Genomic DNA, 13,848 nt, shown 5'->3' with positions numbered 1-13,848 from the left:
TTACGGGATGTAATTAATTAATTTGTAAATTAATGAAATTGCGTTCGGTGAATAATTAATTAAACTAATACGTTAATTTATTAATTAGTGTTGTTTGTTTAATTGGGGTAATTAAATTTAATCTAATCATAATTAATTGCATAGAATAAATATTATTGGTATTTATTTATGTAATTAGATTAGGATTGGATTAGTTTTGTAATTAACCAATTAATCCTAAACCAATTAGGCTTAGGAATACACTATATATATAAATTAAAACACTAAAACCCTAATTAACCTAACATGCACATATTCGGCCAAATATATTGCTAGGTAAGGTGAGCAACATGAATGTAGGCGGCCACTAATTTGTGAATGTGAAGAAATATTTGGATAATTGCATAATCTCTCCTGTTCTTCATCCGTTCTTCGGCTAGCACCGGTTCTGACTCAATAGCTGTTCGTGCACCTGACTGTGGAGATCTTACTACCTTGTGGATTCTTCAGCCGTCTCTAGAAGAGACAGTCCGGGTATGTTTATATCCTTAAACGGATCAAAAGGTTTTATTCAATCAATGGTTAACGGACAAAGATCAAACTCAAAGGGATTAGAAATAAATTTTAAACCGCAATTCCGCTGCGCTACAGTTGATTAACTGGCTTTAATCCCTAACAGCTGATGTGTCACTTCCTCCTTTTTTACTGATAAAAAATAGGAAAAAGTACAAAAATAAACCTTGTGGTTACACCTGTTTTCGAACAACACCCATGTGGTTTAAAAGTTTGCAAAATGATACCTTGAGGTTCATTCCGTTAGCAAACACATACCAAATTGACTAACGGTATTAAAAGTCAAAGGAAAAATAGTTAATTTGGTCCTTATATTTATTTTATAAATTAACCCCCTTTATTATCTAATTATCACAAAAAAAACCCAAAATAAAAAATAAAAATCAATTATACCATCTTCTCTATCTCTTTAATTTCTTATTTTTTCTTCTTTCTCTCTCTTCCCTCTTAATTTTTCTCTCTCTAAAATCAATTGAACCACCAAACAAACACCACATTATTCCACCCTTACACATCAAAACCTCCCTCCTTCTCCTCATTCTCTTCCAATTTTAGGCCATTTTCATCTCCTCAAACAACCTCTTCACAGAACTCTTCACTCTCTCTCCCAAAAACACGGTCCAATTATCTCTCTCCGGTTCCCGTCTTGTGATCGTCATATCTCCATTCTCCGCGGCCGAAGAATGCTTCACCACAAACGACATCGTTTTCACCGACCGTCCAAAATCTTTGGCGGGCAAGTACTTAGCCTACAACCACATCATCATCGGTGCAACATCATACGGTAATCACTGGCGCAATCTTCCGGGTCGACGCACTCGAGATATTCTCTTCGAATCGGCTAAATATGTTTATGTCCACTAGAAGAGATGGGGTGAAGATTTTAATTGAAAAACTTTACCGAAATTCAAGCAACGGATTTGCCGAAATAGAGATGAGAACGTTATTTACAGAGATAACGTATAATATAATAATGAGAATGGTGGGTGGGAAGAGGTATTTTGGGGAAGACGACGATGATGATGAAGCGAGAAGATTTAGAAAGATGTTAGATGAAATAATGAGGTGTTCTGGTTCAGGAAATGTTGAAGATTTTTTACCAGTTTTACAGTGGGTTGATTTGGGAGGGATGGTAAAGAGGATGAAGAGAATTGGTAAAGAAAGTGATGTGATTTTGCAGGGTTTGGTTGATGAGCAGAGAAATTTTAATGGTGATTTTGAGAGTTAATGTGTAATGGTGGAATAATGGAGTATTTGTTTGGTGGTTCAATTGATTTTAGAGAGAGAAAAGTTAGGAGAGAAGAGAGAGAAAGAAGAAAAAAAATAAGAAACTAAAGAGATGGAGAAGATGGTATAATTGATTTTTATTTTTTATTTTCGGGTTTGTTTGTAATAATTAGATAATAAACGGGGTTAATTTATAAAATAAATAAATATAAGGAACAAATTAACTCTTTTCCTTTTGACTTTTAACACCGTTAGTCAATTTGGTATGTGTTTGCTAACGGAATGAACCTCAATGTACGATTTTGCAAACTTTTAAACCACATAAGTGTCGTTCGAAAACAGGTGTAACCACAAGGTTTATTTTTGTACTTTTTCCTAAAAAATATACTATAATATAATATATATATATATATTAATTTTAATTATATTATTAAATTTATTTATTAAAAGATTATTTAAAGTAAATGTGAAAATAAAATAATAATATTTAATTTATATGACACATTTATATCATTAATTGTAATTATTAGACTATATTTTTGTTACTATTTATATGTTAAGATGAATCCGTGCATCGCACGGGTCAAAAACTAGTTTATTAATATTTATCTTTTCGATTTATAAAAAAAAATCAATCTTTATTCTATAATTTATTATTTGATAGCATTTACCTCCTAACCTATTAATATAGCCGTTTTGGGCTTTTAAAGAGGTCTAAAACGAGATGACAAAATTGAACTCCTTCGTATATATATTATAATTTAGTCTAATGCTCCTCTAGGCCCCTTAACTTGTCCAAATTGGTCATTTTACCTCTCCAACTTATTGAATGTCCTATTTACCCCATTAACTCCATAAAAGTGGTATTTCTCTCCCCCTCAACTTGTCCTTTTTTTTAACTAAAGGATGGGACGCGAAGGAAGGCCGGACATCCCAACTAGGTTGGCACCTACAGCACAAACCAACACCCCGAATATTATTAAAAAGAATAGAAGAAATTAAAAAGAACCAGGAGAGGAGAGAAAAAGAAAAGAATGAAAAAAATGAGTTTAAAGGAAACGAACATGAGCTAAACCACAAATATCATCAAACACAAAAGGTTGACAGAAGAGAGGGGCGGACGACCACCAAACCATCGACGAAGCTGACTTGCCAAAGTTTGCTAACCTATCTGCCGCTTGGTTACCCTCCCTAAAAATGTGTGTGATCCGGCAGTTCATAGCGGAGACTCGGGCAAGGCATCTGCACCAATCCTGCTTAACTTTCCAAGGGACCTCCGCGGACTTTGAATTCAGTAAATTAACAACATAAAGAGAGTCCGATTCAATCCATAGGCAATGCCAGTCCCTTTCCCAGGTCGTATCCACGGCAAAAATAATAGCTAATAACTCAGCAACATGCGCGTAGGTGTCGGAAATTGGAAACGCATAACAGCTCCTGACGAATCCTCTGCAATTTCTGAAGATACCTCTCGCACCACCTACTCCAGGCGCACCAGACACGGCTCCGTCCATATTAACCTTTGTCCAACCAGCTGTCGGTCAAAGCCATCGCACAAAAAGGTGATCCGGAGCCGGAAGAGGACGATCACGCGGGCGAAATTCACAAATAAGAAAATGCAGGCTACGCTACATATTTTGGATCGAAGGCAGCTCGTCTTCAAAGATTGCAGAATTCCTGGTCTTCCAAATAAATCATAAGCTGGTAATAATTGAATGATTCCAACCAAGCCTCAGCCCACGCCTAAGACGCACCGTCCGAACTGACAAGAAAAATTCATCAAAAATCATATCGCGACAGCAATGCACACCAAACATATTAAAGACCATGAACCAAAGGCTCATTGCAACCGGGCAGTCAACAAAGAGATGATCAATTGTTTCAACACTGCACTTGCACAACTCACACCTTGAGGCAATTTGGATACCGCAACCCTGGAGGCTTGTCTGAACCGAAATGCGCTTGTTGATGATAAACAAGCAGACTACCGATCTTCTAGGAGGAATAGCAGCGTTCCAAAGGAAACGATGCCAGTCGACAGTAGCAGCACTACGAAGGTAACGATATCTCTCACGCACCGTTAGCTTGCCAGAAACCGATGGCTGCCACACACAGGTGTCTGTATCCTCAAAATTAGGAGAAACCTGTCTGATATTAAGTTGAACATGCTCGGGCAGCTGCTGTAAATTGGTCCATTCATTATCCATTCGGAAATTGCTGATAGGCTCAAAAAGGCTGCGCTGATCCTTAACCAGGATTGCAAGTTGATCCGTAACCGACGGAGAGATCCAGAGATCCGTCCAGAAATTCAGAGAAGAATTACTCCTAAACCACCATACCATCTCACTCCTAATCTGACCAATAGTGTCCCACATAGAAGACCAAATCGTAGAATTTAATATGTACCTTCGAGGGATCCCTGAATGCTCAAAAAATCTCGACCGTAACAAGGAGGGGATGAAGGAATTACTTTGGATTAAATCCCAGCTAAATTTCCCCAATAAAGCAAAGTTGAAGAGCTTAAGATCCTTGATGTCTAAACCACCCTCATCCTGTCTATTGCAGCAAGTTTTCCACGGGATTGAAATCAACTTGCGAGTGTCTCTGTTGCCCGTCCAGAGGAAATTTCTGACAGCTTTGTTGATTTTAGAGAGAAGGGCAGCAGGCCATCTGTAAATCAGAAGTGAGTGAATCAACGCACCTGTCAAAACCAATTTAATAAGAGTGAGACGGCCCACAAATGAGAGAGTTTTCCCCCACCAGAGACTGAAATTAGCTAGGAATTTGTCCACCAGAGGCTGCACAAACCATGGTCTTAGAGCCCATTGGAATAGTGGCACGCCCAGGTAGTGATAGGGGAGAGAAGCTTGCCTGATACCCAAGATATTCATCAATCTGCCTCGACGTTGATTGCTGATATGATTACCAAAAATGGCATCTGATTTATCCCAATTTACCGATTGACCTGAAATAGAGGCATAAAAAGCGAAAAGCTCCCGAACACAATGCATATTACTAACCGTAGCTTTCCCAAAGAGAAGCATATCATCCGCGTACAGAAGATGCGACGGAAAGATGGACGACCCGGAATAGCCCATCGGAGCAAACTTGCCTTCCCTCATAAGACCTGCCAACCAACGACTGAAGAAATCCTCAGCCAAACCAAATAGAATAGGAGAGAGCGGATCCCCCTGGCGCACACCGCGAGAACAGGCAAAGTATCCTTTATTGCCCCCACTGAAAGCAATAGAGATCCGAGCAGATCGTAGGATTTCAAGGATCCAATTTCTGAACTGTAAGGAGAACCCAAATGCTTCAAGAACAGCAAGCATAAAGTTCCAGTCCAGAGTGTCGAAGGCTTTCTTAATATCTATTTTCAAAGCCATATTCCCACCATAGCACTTCTTTCTTAACATATTGATCCCCTCAGAGGCCGCTGCAATGCAATGATGGATGCTTCAACCATCAATGAAACCGAACTGGTTATTAGAGACAATCCGTGAGGCAATGGGCGCCAATCTATCAGAGAGAATTTTGGAAATTATTTTATAACTCAAATTCCCCATAGCAATGGGCCTAAATTGGTGAATTTCATTAGCGCCCTCAACTTTTGGAAGAAGCTCCATAATACTGGAATTCATGCCTGGCAGCATGTAGCCCGTGTCAAAGAAACCCTGAACCATGTTGCATACATCAGTTCCGATAATGCCCCAAAAATGCTGATAAAACACTCCTCCATATCCATCCGGGCCAGGTGAACTGTCACGGCTCATGGCGAAAACAGTAGACCGAATCTCATCCTCTGAAGGACGATGCAAGAGCTGACTGTTAGCCTCGTCAGTGGCGCAGGGAGGGATTACAGCTGCGACGGCAGGGTAATCAATATTTAGAAGGTCCCCAGTGAATAAGGACGAATAATAGCCAACAACACGCTGGGCAATAGCATTCTCATCAGAAGTTAAGACCCCATCAATAATCAAGCTATTCAGAGAGGATTGCACCTTTTTGATTTTGATAGAACGATGGAAGTAGCTTGAGTTTCTATCCCCTGCAGCCAACCATTTTTCTCTGCTTTTCTCACGGGCCAATAGCTCCTGTTTGTATAACTGGAGATCCAACTCCCTCTGCGCCTTGGCTTCCAGGTCTCTCCTCTCCTCATTCAAACCAAGATCAGAAATTAGGTTTTGAATGTTTCCAAGACCAAGTTTAGCCGCGGAAATGTTCGAATCTACTCTCCCAAAAACATCCCTATTCCAAGGACGAAGCTTGGGCTTTAGAGATTTTAATTTGTGACACAGAAGCTGTGCCGGAGGTAATGATATGTGCGAGTCCTGCTAGTGATTAGCAACTAGTTTATTAATCGAATCTGCAGTAGTCCACATCTCGAAAAAACGGAACTGCGGCCTCCTGATAAGGCCCGTCGTGCAAGAGAGGAGGAGATGACAATGATCTGAATGGTGACGAGGCATAATGGAGCAATTGATTCTATCCCATGAATCCACAAAATCCTCATTTACAAGAACTCTGTCAATTTTGCTCTCCACATTCTCAGTTCCCAACCTGCCATTAGACCAAGTGTATTGAGGTCCAGTGCTATCAACATCCACTAGGCCATTATTATTGATAAAATCACGGAAATCTCTACAACTTACCTCAGATGGAGCCCTGCCAGTTTTCTCATGGGCCCTAGTGAGAGCATTAAAATCCCCCATGACCACCCTCTTGCCGCAAGCTCTAATATTTCCAACCGAATTCCAAAGGAATCGTCGTCTGCCAAAAAAGTTGCTACCATAAACAAAGGAGAATTGAAAAGATTCATTACCCAAGGAAAACCTTATTGTAATATATTGTTCATGCTCTGCAATAATTGTGTAACGACTGAGATAACCAGTACGACAAAAAACCCATATAGAACTAACCGGATTACTGCATATCAGCTCCAGACCAAGCGAATTCCAAAAAAGATGAGGGATCCTGTCAAAAGTCACCATAGGTTCAGAAAGGCAAACCAGGTCGGGGCGGTTAACGTTGCAAATGAGCCTTAGAGCCCTTTGAGTATCGCGGTTGCTGATCCCGTGACAATTCCAGTATAACACTATCATGTAAAACGGATTGGGGGTCTAATCCGCACTTTAGAGCAGGAATCCAAGGACATACCAGTGTTTTTTGTTTTATGCTTTTTTCTGGTTGTAATCCAGTCAGAGGTTCCCGGTTCAGGAGTTCCGGAGTTACCGTCTACATCGTCCTTACTCGCTGCGTCACGTCCCGATCTGGTTGCCGTAGTTTGTAAAGTACCTTCTTCAGAGTCTGACTGTTCCTCCTCACTGAATTCTCCCTATTTTCTTGCTTCATCCTGTTTACTGACTCCTTCAGTACCCGTCTCCAGCTGGTGTAATATCATTTGTCAAGGATTGGACGAGTTCTCCTCATTCCCAGAGGCAGTATTATTGGTCCCTTATAACGTAACAAGTTAGTTCCAAGGGGGGGGGATAGGAACTACTTTAAATTTTAATACGTTAAGGCTGACTTCTTTTTCTTTGAAAAAGGATTACACAGCGCGCTGAGTAAATTAAAACACTAGCTTAGTCAACTGGTGACTAAGTCAGCTTCTTTCTTTGAGTCAGGAGATAGCACTTAAGTCTATTCCTGAACTCAGATACTCAATTCAACACAACTCAGTGTGACCTCTTTACTTGGTCAGTTTTGTTTAAGCAAGCAATATATATATTAAGGAGTTTAAGGTTAGAAAGATGTTACTCAGCAGATTTATCCAGGTTCGGCCTCTAAGCTTACGTCCTGTCCCCGGAACACGTTCCGAGCTTTCGAATTCTCTACTGAGCTCTTTAACGGTAGAGCATCAAACCTTTTACAACTTAGAAGCTGAGTATAACAAGAGTACCTTCCTCTATACCTCTACTCACTCCTAATCTCTCGCTGAGTACTATAACCGAGTACTCGGCCTCTCCTTTCTAATCTCTAGAAATGATAAAGATTTGTCCTAAACAACAATTGCTAAGACACCTTAGATGATTGAATAATCACTCTAGACTTTTACACGAAAGATATATAATTTTGTGTAAGAATTTGCTTTGCTTTTTCTCACAGAACTTTGAGTAGATTTTTGGTCAGCGTAATGGCTTGATCAAGTTCTGTGTTGAATGAAGCAACTGAAGGGCTCTATTTATAGACACGTCTGAGACATCAGTCATTTCGAATTTCGAAATAACCGTTGGAGGGAAACGGCTTCCTGTCGTTGTCACTCAGTTTTGCTCAGAGCTCTCGGCCAATCAGATTTGAGTATCTTCTGTCCTCGGTCAGCTTTTAGTCAGTTCGGCAGAATGTCTCTCCATTTATGGTAAGGTCAACTAGACAGCGTCCTGTGTCTTCTGAACTTTACCCAAAGTGGAAACACTTTATCTGGAAGTTGTTCTTGCTCAGCTGCTGTCTTGTACTCTTTGTCGATTCAACTCAGCAGCTTCATTCCGAAGTTGTTCAACGAAGGTCTTCTAGATCCTTCTCTCGCTGAGTTGCATTTTGTTCATAACGACAGCGTTTTGCACAAGCGGGCCGAGTGGTCTTGATCTGTTTGACTTGGGCTTTGACTTCCGTATTGGGCTTTAAGCCATTTAGTCTTTATGTCTTATAAACAATTTAACTCAACATTGAACAAACACATTAGTGTAATAAATCAAAGCATTTAAACTTAGTGTGTTTAGAATATATTTAATTTTACTTAAATAATTTTGTCAAATCAAAATCATGTGGAAAGGTGTTTCAACAAACTCCCCCATTTTGATGTTGGCAAAACTATTCAGCTAGGAACTCAGTGTTGAGCTCCCCCATGATAGTTGACCTATTATTACTTAGCAAACTCCCCCGTCAGGGTTGAGCTACTGACTTAGTTTTACTCTAAACATTTTAAGGTTTAATTGAGTGAGTCTAAGGTCAGTTTTCAGATATAGGTCAGCTCATGGAACATATTCTATTTTACTCAGTATTAAGCGGAAGGTTTAACATTCAGAGAGCACTGAGTAATCATTTTGTTCAACGGGTCTTATGAGACAGTGTTTTAAAAATATACAGGACAATGTCAAACATTTAATCAGCATAAGATACAATCAACAAGTATTATAAGCATTAAACATAGTTGATGTATTTGAAGATACATAATAACATAATACTCAGCATCATATGAAATAACTCAAGTTAGGATAAAAGATGCAAGTATTGTATTGAAGTAAAGTAGTCAGCATACATAGCAAAAGATGAGCATAAAAGAACATAGAGACTACAAACTAAGCTAGCCCATTTCTACTTCTTTTTATTTTGCTTAGACTGACTGCTTCTAAGATCCTCCTGCTGAGTCCTAGCTTGTTCTTTCTCCCCCGTTTTGTCAGCATCGGGTGGAGGAGGAATTCTAAAAGAGTCTGTTAAGACTGCGGTGGTCAGTACACCGGACAGCTCCTTAAGTTTATCGGCACTTTCATTGATGCCGTCGAAAACAATAACGCCTTCATCCAAGACATCTTTAGGTATACCTAGTTCAGCGGCGCTGAGTAAACTCAGGATGTAAGCTTGAGACTTACCTACCCAAGTAATTGTATCTGACAGCACAGCAAACACTTGATGAAACGTCTTCAGCAGGGCTGAGTCATAGTATTGGCACTATATATTATTATGACGCACATGTGTGAAGGTCCTTTGGTTAGTGACCAGAAACTCATTATGCTTCATCTGATCAGTGTCCATCTCTTGTTTATTTAAGTTCAGCAGACAAACTGCTTCGCTTATTTGCTCCACCGAGCATTGAGAGTAGGAAGCCAGCTGATGGTTGGTCTTGGTTTGCTCAGTGTGAAGCTGGGCAAAGATCATCAGAAGTTGCATAGTGAGTGTTCGCAGCTGACAAGGTCTGGAATTAGCCTTGAAGAGTGTTAAGATGTTGAACAGTTGTCAGTTGAGGCTCAGCCAGCTTAGTGATTGAGTCCTGCTTAGGCTGATGTGATTGAATTGAAATCATATCACTTAGCAGATCCTTCAGTCCTTTAACCTCATTTAAGAGCTGAGTGACTTGGGACAGCTGAGTTGATGCATTGCCACTAGACCCAGCAGTAGGTTCAGCAGTTTGATGAATGTCCTTAATTAATGACTGCACCGAGTTGATGAGTTTTCTACCAGACTCGGTGACATGCAAATAGCTGAGTGATCCTTCATCATGTTGCCTAGTTTCCTCAGTATGACCAGTTTGTGGAGGAGTCAGAGTAATGACGTGGTCAGTGACTGGAAAGGAGTTTTCAGTCTGCACTTGGTGTTCTGGAAGAGATGGTTGATCGGCAGGAGTTATGGTTGGTGAAGTAGTAACCCTAATGGATTCAGTGCTGACGGGGGCAGGAATGTTCTGAGTCAGCACAGTGCTTGGAGCAGCAATATTGACAAGAACTTGCTCGATTTGGCTTGTAGAGTTGGCGGAAGCATTCAAGTCGGCTTGTTCCTTTTGTGAAGAAACAGAGGCTTGCTTTTCAAGAGAAGCTTGTTGAGAAGAAGGGGTTTGCTTACAGAAAAACTTCAGCTTAAGAGAAGAAGGATCTTTATTCGGCTTTTGAACAGGGAGGTCAATGGCAGTTTTCTGACTTGCCTTTACTAATCTTCTTATGCGAGGAGGAGTAGGGTCAACTTGGATAGATTCTCCTGAGTGAGAAGGAGAAGTTTCTTCTTGATCAGCATTATGCTGGTCAGTTTGTTCTTGTTCTTTATCTGCAGCCAACTCAGTATTAGTTGGCTCAGCAGCTTCCTCTTCACTAGCTGTCTCCTCAGCGTCATCTTGATCACTTTCTTCTTCTTCTTCTTCCTCCTCATCCTGATCTTCGTTATCTAATTCTTCTTCCACATGAGTGATGAAGTGATCATCTAGTTCCACATCATCTTCTTGATGCTCAGCTTCAGTTCCCAGACATTGGGTGAAGTGAGAATCACCAGGAACAATGATGTCAGTGGGGATAGCATCAATTGGGGTCAGCTCTGAAGAATTCTTCTTCTTCAGAGGTTGCTCAGCTTCCACTCTTTTCTCTGTATCAGGCTCATCTTGCCTGCTTCTCTTCTCGGCTGACTTAGGTCTCTCCTGACCTTTTTGAGCAGCTGACTTTAGCTTCTTGGCCTGAGGCTCAGCCTTCTTTGAAGGAGTCCCAACAACTTTCCTTTTTCGGGCAGCTGGAGCCTTTGTCCTTTTCCCCTTCTTTGAGACAGTTGTCTCCTCATCAGCCTCATCAGCATTTTTGCCTTTCTTAATCGGTTGGTCATACTTCAAGGCACGCAGCGCAGCAGCTGTGATCTCAGAGCCTTGGGCCTCAGTTTCCTCGAATAGATCAATCTGATGGTCTTTGGAAGCTAGCAATTAAGAAAACTGGCATATTGATGGGCTTTAGGTCAGCATATGCCATATGAAGCATTGCTCGAAATTTGTCGCTGAGCTGGTGCAATTAATCTTGGGGTAGATGTAATTGGTCAGCAGATAGTGTGCCATCTTTTGGTGCAGGCCCATTGATGAACTTGAGATTTCTCCAGAATGGCCAGGGGGTTTGCAGAAGGTGGCTACATACCCAGTTCCTTCATGATCACCAGTTCTCCTCATCTTGGTTCCCTCATTCTTCAGTTTTAGCAAGTTGGCAAGGTAGGTAGGGTTGATAAAGATGGTTTTCTCTTTTACCACAGTTACTAGGTAGTCCTGGTTATCGTTAGCAACCTGCAAGTTATGGTAGAATTCCCTTACAAGGTCAGGGTAAGTGGGATCTCTAATGGAGAACAGCTCGGTCCAGCCATTCTTCGATATCCATTCACAGAATGGTTGCTCGGTTGTTACAAAAGCCTCAGAGAACCATCTTGAGAAGTCTATCTTGCATTCTCTTACGTCTGCGAAAACCTTAGTGTAGGTTCTGACTTTGGTCGGTTTTCCCTTAGAGGAGGTGGCTTGGCTGGTTTTGCCTTTGCTCGGTGTAGTGGCCTTAGTCATTTCAGGCGAAGTAGTTTGCCTGGATGGTTCATCGGAACTGGTCTTAGGGTGACCGGCACCGGAGATGTTCACGGAAACCTTAGTCATAGCTTCAGAGAGAGATTAGGAAGTTTTTAGAGTTTTTAGAGAGAGAATGCTTATGCCAGAGGATTCGGTAAGTGTAAAGAGATAACAATGGGGATTTGCCCATTATTTATAGCGGTGAAAAGTGGATCTTATTGAATCCATGTGTCAGTTTTACCTTGGGATTGTCAACCGACAATGATCCTGGCTTTTATGACACATTCGGCGCATACGTCATCCTAGGTGGCTATTCGCGTGCTCTAGCATTAAATGCAACGGATCTTATACTCAGCATTTAGAATACTAAGCGTTTTATATTATGAGTGGTCAGTTTTATGCAAACGGATGATTTCTCAGTTTGAAATAACTACTCGGTGCCAATGTTTGCTCAGTATGTGATATTCATTCATTTAGCATTAAACACTCAGCATACATCTATTCACTCAGCAAATAATAGATCATTCAGCATGTTAATTCACTCAGTATGAATCTATAGAGAGCTGGAATTTACTGAAGAGGATTAAACATACCAATGGCATCTCTCAGTATGCTAAACTGCTCACGAGCCAGTGGCTTTGTGAAGATATCCACAAGCTGCTCATCCGTTGGGACGTAGCTCAGCTTTATCTCACCCTTGAGTACATGATCTCTAATGAAGTGATGTCTTATTCTGACATGCTTCATCCTGCTGTGTTGAATTGGGTTCTTGGATAGATCAATTGCACTTTTGTTGTCACATTTGACCTCAATTGTCTTTGTTTGAACACCATAGTCTTCAAGCTGTTGCTTAATCCATAGGACTTGAGCAACACAGTGTCCAGCAGCAATGTACTTAGCTTCAGTGGTAGACAAGGCTACTGACGTCTGATTCTTGCTGAACTAGGATACAAGACAGCTTCCTAAGAAATGACATCCTCCAGAGGTGCTTTTCCGTTCTAGCTTGTCTCGTCCATAGTCAGCGTGAGTGTATCCAACGAGTGTAAAACCATGAGTGTTGGGATACCATAAACCTGCGTTCACTGAGCTTTGCAAATATCTAAGGATTCTTTTTACAGCTATGTAATGAGATTCCTTAGGGTTAGATTGATATCTAGCACAGTAGCATACTGAGAACTGAATGTCCGGTCTACTTGCTGTTAAGTAAAGTAGAGAGCCTATCACACCTTGATACAATTTGCTGTCTACCGACTTACCATTCTCGTCAGCGCAGAGGACAGTGTCAATGCCCATAGGAGTGGATATTGGCTTGCAATTTTCAAGATCATATTTTTTCAATATCTCCTTGGCATATTTAGCTTGACTGATGAAAATGCCATTTTTCCCTTGTTTGATTTGAAGTCCAAGGAAGAAGTTGAGTTCTCCCATCATTGACATTTGAAACTCAGTCTACATTTATTTGCTAAATTCCTTGCACATTGACTCATTAGTAGCACCAAATATAATATCATCAACATAAATTTGAGCCAGCAGGGTGTCTTTACCCTTTCTCTTAATGAATAAGGTTGTATCAGCTTTGCCTCTGACATAATTTCTAGTCAGCAGGAAACTGGTCAGCCTCTCATACCAAGCACGTGGTGCTTGCTTGAGGCCGTACAGATCCTTTTTGAGTTTATAGACGTGGTTTGGGAACTTAGGATCCTCAAACCCTGGAGGTTGATTAACATAAACTTCCTCGTTTATAACTCCATTAAGGAATGCACTCTTAACATCCATTTGAAACAGTTTAAAGTTCATATAACTTGCATAAGCGCATAAAATTATAATAGCCTCTAGCCTTGCCACTGGGGCAAAGGTCTCACCGTAGTCAATACCTTCTTGCTGACTGTAGCCCTGAGCTACAAGTCTTGCTTTGTTCCTGACTACATTTCCTTGTTCATCCAGCTTGTTGCGGAAGACCCATCTTGTTCCAATGGTCTTCTGACTCCTTGGATGTGGCACTAGCTCCCATACATCGTTTCTTCTGAATTGATCAAGTTCCTCTTGCATTGCGCTCATCCAGAATT

Source organism: Euphorbia lathyris, chromosome 6 (genome assembly GCF_963576675.1).
Source record: "Euphorbia lathyris chromosome 6, ddEupLath1.1, whole genome shotgun sequence".
Classification (NCBI taxonomy): domain Eukaryota; kingdom Viridiplantae; phylum Streptophyta; class Magnoliopsida; order Malpighiales; family Euphorbiaceae; genus Euphorbia; species Euphorbia lathyris.
This window is presented reverse-complemented; position numbering follows the sequence as displayed.